Consider the following 6,385-nt stretch of genomic DNA (forward strand, 5'->3'; position numbering starts at 1 on the left):
GTTCTAATAATTATTATACAGTTGCCCACATTTGTTACATAATTGGACTCCATCCTGAGCTTTCCAAAGAATCATTTGTCCAGGGGCATGACATTATTCCTCCCACTACAAATTGTTAAGATTGAAGAATAACTGACTGTTTAATAAAGGAACACCTCAGCACTCAATATAGTGAACTTGGTCCTGACATTCCTAAAACTTAAGAATTAAGGGGGTGGATGATCCAAATGATGAAGTGAAAGGCAAAGTTTTCTGCAAGGACAGTTATAAAATAATGTTAACACGTTACTTAAGATCTTTAACTGCTAATGTGTTCCGACTGAGATAGCATTTTCGATTGAGATTACTACTCCTGCCATAACCATTACTCCCCTCAAGACTGGGTTTACACTTCCCTCCTTTTCATACTTTCCTCCACTACCCGGACTCCTCAGCGATCATTATTTTGATGCTTGCTTGAACATTATATACAAGTAATGAGGAAAACATTTTAACAACATAAGACAAAAACTCAGACTATACAGTTCTATTCAAAGTAAAAACCTTCAGAATCTATGCTTATTTCACCTTGGCCAGAGCACCACATAAATTGGAACATTTGTCTTGGCACCACCATCTGAGCCTAAGGTACTTTCATTAAAATACCCACTGTTGGGTTCAATCGGCAGGTGCTGCCATGGATCGGGGAAAGGGAGGGAACTCAGTCCTCGCAGCAGCAATGTACAGGGGGCTTGGAGCAAAGGAGCCAGCCCTATGGTCAGGAGATTGGATAATCACAAGGAGAATGAACAAATAAATATATTGAAGACTATGGGAGTCCAGTTTAAAACATAGGGTAAAAGTAACAAATGTAGAAAGGTAGAAGAGTAAGACAAACCCTATAGCAGTAGTCCCTAACCTTTTGGCACCAGGGACTGGTTTCATGGAAGACAATTTTTCCATGGAAAGGGGTAGGGGGGAGGCGGAGTGATGTGATGTGCGGCCTGGGGATTGGGGCCCGCAGCCCTATGGAGAAATGGAATAGGAGATCAGTGTGGACTTGTGCTTTTTCGTGTATATATATATAAGTGGATGGATGAGAAATAAGCAAAGATGCATATATTTCCAAATTTGTCCACTGACAGGACCTGGTAGTGATGATAGCACAATGGCAATGATCACAGCCTAGCACCCAGGTCTTGGTTCTAAACCATTCTCCCCTAAAATGAACCAGGACTCTTTGGGAAAATGGCTGATCTCAGGACTGAGATAGGGAAAAAACAAGAAGAGCCTGAGACATCTTGTGGTACCAGGAAGGAAGGAAGTGCTCAAAAAACCATGAGGAAATGTCAAAAGGACACAGGAGCCAGCCTGAAAGCGTTCCCACTAGACAAATCTGGGACAACTGGAGCATCAAAATAAATCATGATCATATGTAGATTATACAACAGGAATCCATGTTCCATACTGATATAAATATTGAATAAATAGGGAAGAATAGAAAGTGCTATCTTATATAATGCCAATTAAATGTGGAAGCAATGTGGAAGCAATTAGAAAAATCATTTGGCAATAACTGATTCAGATAAGAATCATCAATGGATGCTCAAACTAAAGAATAAAAGTTTGACAAAGAACAGAATATTGACATAGTTTCAAAATAGTGGCCCATAAAATACCTATTTCTCATTAACTAATAAATACCTATAGTAATCATTTCACTACAAATAGGGATATCAAAACATCATACAGTACTCTTTAAATTTACACCACAAAAAAAAAAGGTGAGAAAAATATTTAGTAACTTCGCAATGAAGAAATCTTGAATACAGCATAAACAACTGTTAAAAATTAACATCAACAGTAATGGGAAAAGTTGACACTATGTGCCTCCGAACACAACGTAGAGAAGAATACAGCATTACTTCTCTGGTATTCCTGCCCAAAATTCATAACCTGAATCTAATCATAAGGAAATATCAGACAAAGATAGGGTCATTCCACAAAGTAATTGGCCTGCACTCTTCAAAATATCAAGATTATAAATAAGGAAAAACCAAGGAACTGCTCCAGACTGAGGAAAACTAAGGGAAAACATAATTAAATGCATGCATCATCCTGAATTGGATGCTGGATCAAAGGATCCAAATGAAAGGGTAACTTATAAGGACATTTTTGGAATAAATAGCAACATTTGAATAGGGTTTGTGGATTAAATGGTAGAATTTTATCAATATTGGTTTCCTGATTTTGATGGAAGTACTGTGGTTATGCAGGCGTGTCCTTTTTAAAAAAATACACATAGAAGTGTTCAGGGCAAATGGGACATCATAACTGCAACTTAGTATCAAATCATTCAAGAATAATGTACATAGAGACAGAATGGTAAATACAGCAGAATAAAGGAATCTAGGGGAAGGATATACAGGATCTTTTAAACTATTCTTGTAACTTTTCTGCAAAAATTTAAAATTATTTCAAAATAAAAAGTTAAAGAATAAGATAAAGACAAGTGGTCTCTGAGCTATTAGGAATTTATTACACTGGTTTTTATTACTATTAGAAAAATCTCTGCTTATGGTTTCATTATCTTAGGTAAAAGGATTCAAAAGAATAGTTGAAATAAGGGTGAAAGCAGCTTTCCTTAATGGGCAATAATATTGGTATAACATTCTGCTTAATAGTTTAAAATGCACAATGCTCTGAATCCTCATTAAACATACTTCTTTCTTCCTGCATCTATGTCTCCTTAAAAATAAAAAAACTCACAAATATGAGATGTTGAAAACCATGAGAATTTGAATTCTGTACATTTAGGATAAGGAATTTGTTTTTTTCTTATAACTAATAAAGGATTTACACAATCTCTTTAGACATTTATGTCTGTTGATATTTAAATATGAAATTTCAAGCTGGACATGGTGGCTCATGCCTGTAATCCCAGCTACTGACTCGGGAGGCTGAGGAAAAAGGATTGCTTGAGCCCAGGAGTTTAAGACCAAACTGAACAACATAGCAAAACCCTGTCTCTACAGAAAAAAAAAAAAAATGCATGTGGTGGCAAGCACCTGTAACCTGTAGTCCTAGCTACTTGAGAAGCTAAGGCAGAAGGACTGCTTGACCCTAGCAGTTCAAGGTTACAGTGTGCTATGATCATGCCAGTGCACTCCAGCCTGGGTGAAAGAGCAAATCCCTGGGAAAGAGGGAGGGAAGAAGGAAGGGACACTGGATTCTATAGAGTATAAGGCTGAGTTCCAATCCCAACTCTGCCTTTAACCAGCTGTACGGATCACAAGCAAATCCCTTTCCTTCCACAGGCCCATTCATTCAATACTAAAATAAGTGGACTGACCTAAGTGAGTTTTACAGTCCCTTTTAGCCATAATATCCTAAGATTTTAAGTTGTAAACTTCAACTGCTACCCCCTACATTAAAAGTTGGGTTTTAGCCCAGGCGCAGTGGCTCACGCCTGTAATCCTAGCTAGCACTCTGGGAGGCCGAGGTGGGCAGATTGCTCAAGGTCAGGAGTTCGAAACCAGCCTGAGCAACAGCGAGACCCCGAGACCCTGTCTCTACTATAAATAGAAAGAAATTAATTGGTCAACTAATATATATAGAAAAAATTAGCTGGGCATGGTGGCGCATGCCTATAGTCCCAGCTACTCGGGAGGCTGGGGCAGAAGGATTGCTTGAGCCCAGGAGTTTGAGGTTGCTGTGAGCTAGGCTGACGCCACAGCACTCACTCTAGCCTGGGCAACAAAGGGAGACTCTGTCTCAAAAAAAAAAGTCAGTTTTTATGCAGAAATTCATAAGCTGATTCTAAAACTCATATAAAAATGCAAGATGAGTGACAGGTACACCAAAAGCCCAGACTTCACCACTATACAATATGCAAGTGTAATGAAATTCAACTTGTACCCCCTGAATCTATTAAAATTTTAAAAACAAAAAAAATGGCTGGGCGTGGTGGCTCACGCCTGTAATCCTAGCACTTTGGGAGGCCAAGGCGGGCAGATTGCTCAAGGTCAGGAGTTCGAAACCAGCCTGAGCGAAACCCCGTCTCTACCAAAAATAGAAAGAAATTAATTGACCAACTAAAAATATACAAAAAATTAGCCGGGCATGGTGGTGCATGCCTGTAGTCCCAGCTACTCGGGAGGCTGAGGCAGTAGGATCGCTGAGCCCCGGAGATTGAGGTTGCTGTGAGCCAAGCTGATGCCACGGCACTCACTCTAGCCTGGGCAACAAAGTGAGACTCTGTCTCAAAAAAAAAAAAAAAAAAAAAAAATATATATATATATATAAGGAACCCAAGACAGCCAAAAACAATCCGGAAAGAGAACAAAGTTGGAGAACTCATACTTCCTGATTTCAAAACTTATTACAAAGCTACAATAATCAAGACAGTATAGTACTAGCATAAAGATAGAAATATAGATCAATGTAACAGAATTGTGAGTCCACGAACAAACCCAAACATTTATGGGCAACTAATTTTCAACAAGGGTGGCAGGACAATTCATTGGGGAAATATAGTCTTGTCAACAAATGATGCTGGAACAACTAGGTATCCACATACAAAAGAAAGAAATTGTACCCCTACCTCACAGCATATACAAAAATTAATTCAAAATGAATCAAAGACCTAATGGTAAGAGTTAAAACTATAAAACTGTTAGAAAAAAAAATTGGCATAAAATTTCATGACTTTGGATGAAGGAATAGTTTCTAACACATGAAACTAATAGTATAAGGAACCAAGGGGGGTTAAAAACCAAATAAACTGAATAATAAACTCTGGGAGGCCCAGGCAGGAGGATCTCTCAAAGTCAGGAGTTCGAAACCAGCCTGAGCAAGAGCAAGACCCCGTCTCTACTAAAAATAGAAAGAAATTAATTGGCCAACTAAAAATATATAGAAAAATTAGCTGGGCATGGTGACACATGCCTGTAGTCCCACCTACTACAAAGGCTGAGGCAGAAGGATTGCTTGAGCCCAGGAGTTTGAGGTTGCTGTGAGCTAGGCTGAAGCCACAGCACTCTAGCCTAGGCAACAGAGTGAGACAATGTCTCAAAAAAAAAAAAAAAAAACAGACATTACTCCAAAGAAGATATACAAATAGTCAATAAGGACATAAAAAGATGCTCAACATCATTAGTCATTAAAGAAAGGCAAATCAAAACCTCAATGAGTGGCCGGGCGAGGTGGCTCACGCCCGTAATCCTAGCTCTCTGGGAGGCCGAGGTGGTTAAGATTGCTCAAGGTCAGGAGTTCAAAAACAGCCTGAGCAAGAGCGAGACCCCGTCTCTACTATAAATAGAAAGAAATTAATTGGCCAACTGATATATATATAAAAAAATTAGCTGGGCATGGTGGTGCATGCCTGTAGTCCCAGCTACTTGGGAGGCTGAGGCAGAAGGATAGCTCGAGCCCAGGAGTTTGAGGTTGCTGTGAGCTAGGCTGATGCCACGGCACTCACTCTAGCCTGGACAACAAAGCGAGACTCTGTCTCAAAAAAAAAAAAAAAAAAAAAAAACCAAACCTCAATGAGATACCTCTTTACTCTCATTAGGATGACTATAAAGCAGCATTCTTTATAATAGCCAAAAATTGGAAACAACCCAAATGTCTATGAATGGACAACTAGATAAACAAAATGTGGTATATCCATACAATGGAATATTACACTGATACATGCTACAACATCAATGAACTTTGAAAACATTATGCTAAGTGAACAAAGTCAGACGTAGAAGACTATATATTTATACCATTCCATTTTTATGAAATGTCCAGAAAAAGCAAATTCAGGGAGACAGAAAGTAGATTAATGGTTGTCAGGGGCTAGAAAGAAGGGAGAATGAGGAGTGACTGCTAATGTGTATAGGCAATATAGGGTTTCTTTTGGGGGTGATAAAACTGTTTTGGAATTATATAGTTGTAGTGGTCGTACAACTCTGTGAATATACCAAAACCAATGAATTGCATATTTTAAAAGTGAATTTTATGTTATGTGAATTGTATGTCTATTAAAAAAAAAGGTGACTTGCCCACCTTAGAAAATTGACTTCCTTACCTGTTTCAGGCCACAGAGATTCATGAAAATACAGAAATGTTTGCAATGATATCTGACATTAATAATCTCACTGTAACAAACACTACAATAAAATTTCTTTTTAACCAAATAATTCGCTAATCAGCTGATAGTCTATATGTTGTGCTTATTCTTGCTTCTAAACAATAAAGGTCTGAAAGTTCCTCTGAGTTCATGATTTCTTTCATAGTCATTTTTAAAATTTATATTTTTCTTAAGCTAAGTCTTCATGTTAGAAATTTTAGTAATATTGTCATCTAGAAACAGGTACAAGTATTACTCCTGCAATGACATTATTTAGCATAGCCATCT

The sequence above is a fragment of the Microcebus murinus genome, chromosome 6 (assembly GCF_040939455.1).
Source record: "Microcebus murinus isolate Inina chromosome 6, M.murinus_Inina_mat1.0, whole genome shotgun sequence".
Lineage (NCBI taxonomy): Eukaryota > Metazoa > Chordata > Mammalia > Primates > Cheirogaleidae > Microcebus > Microcebus murinus.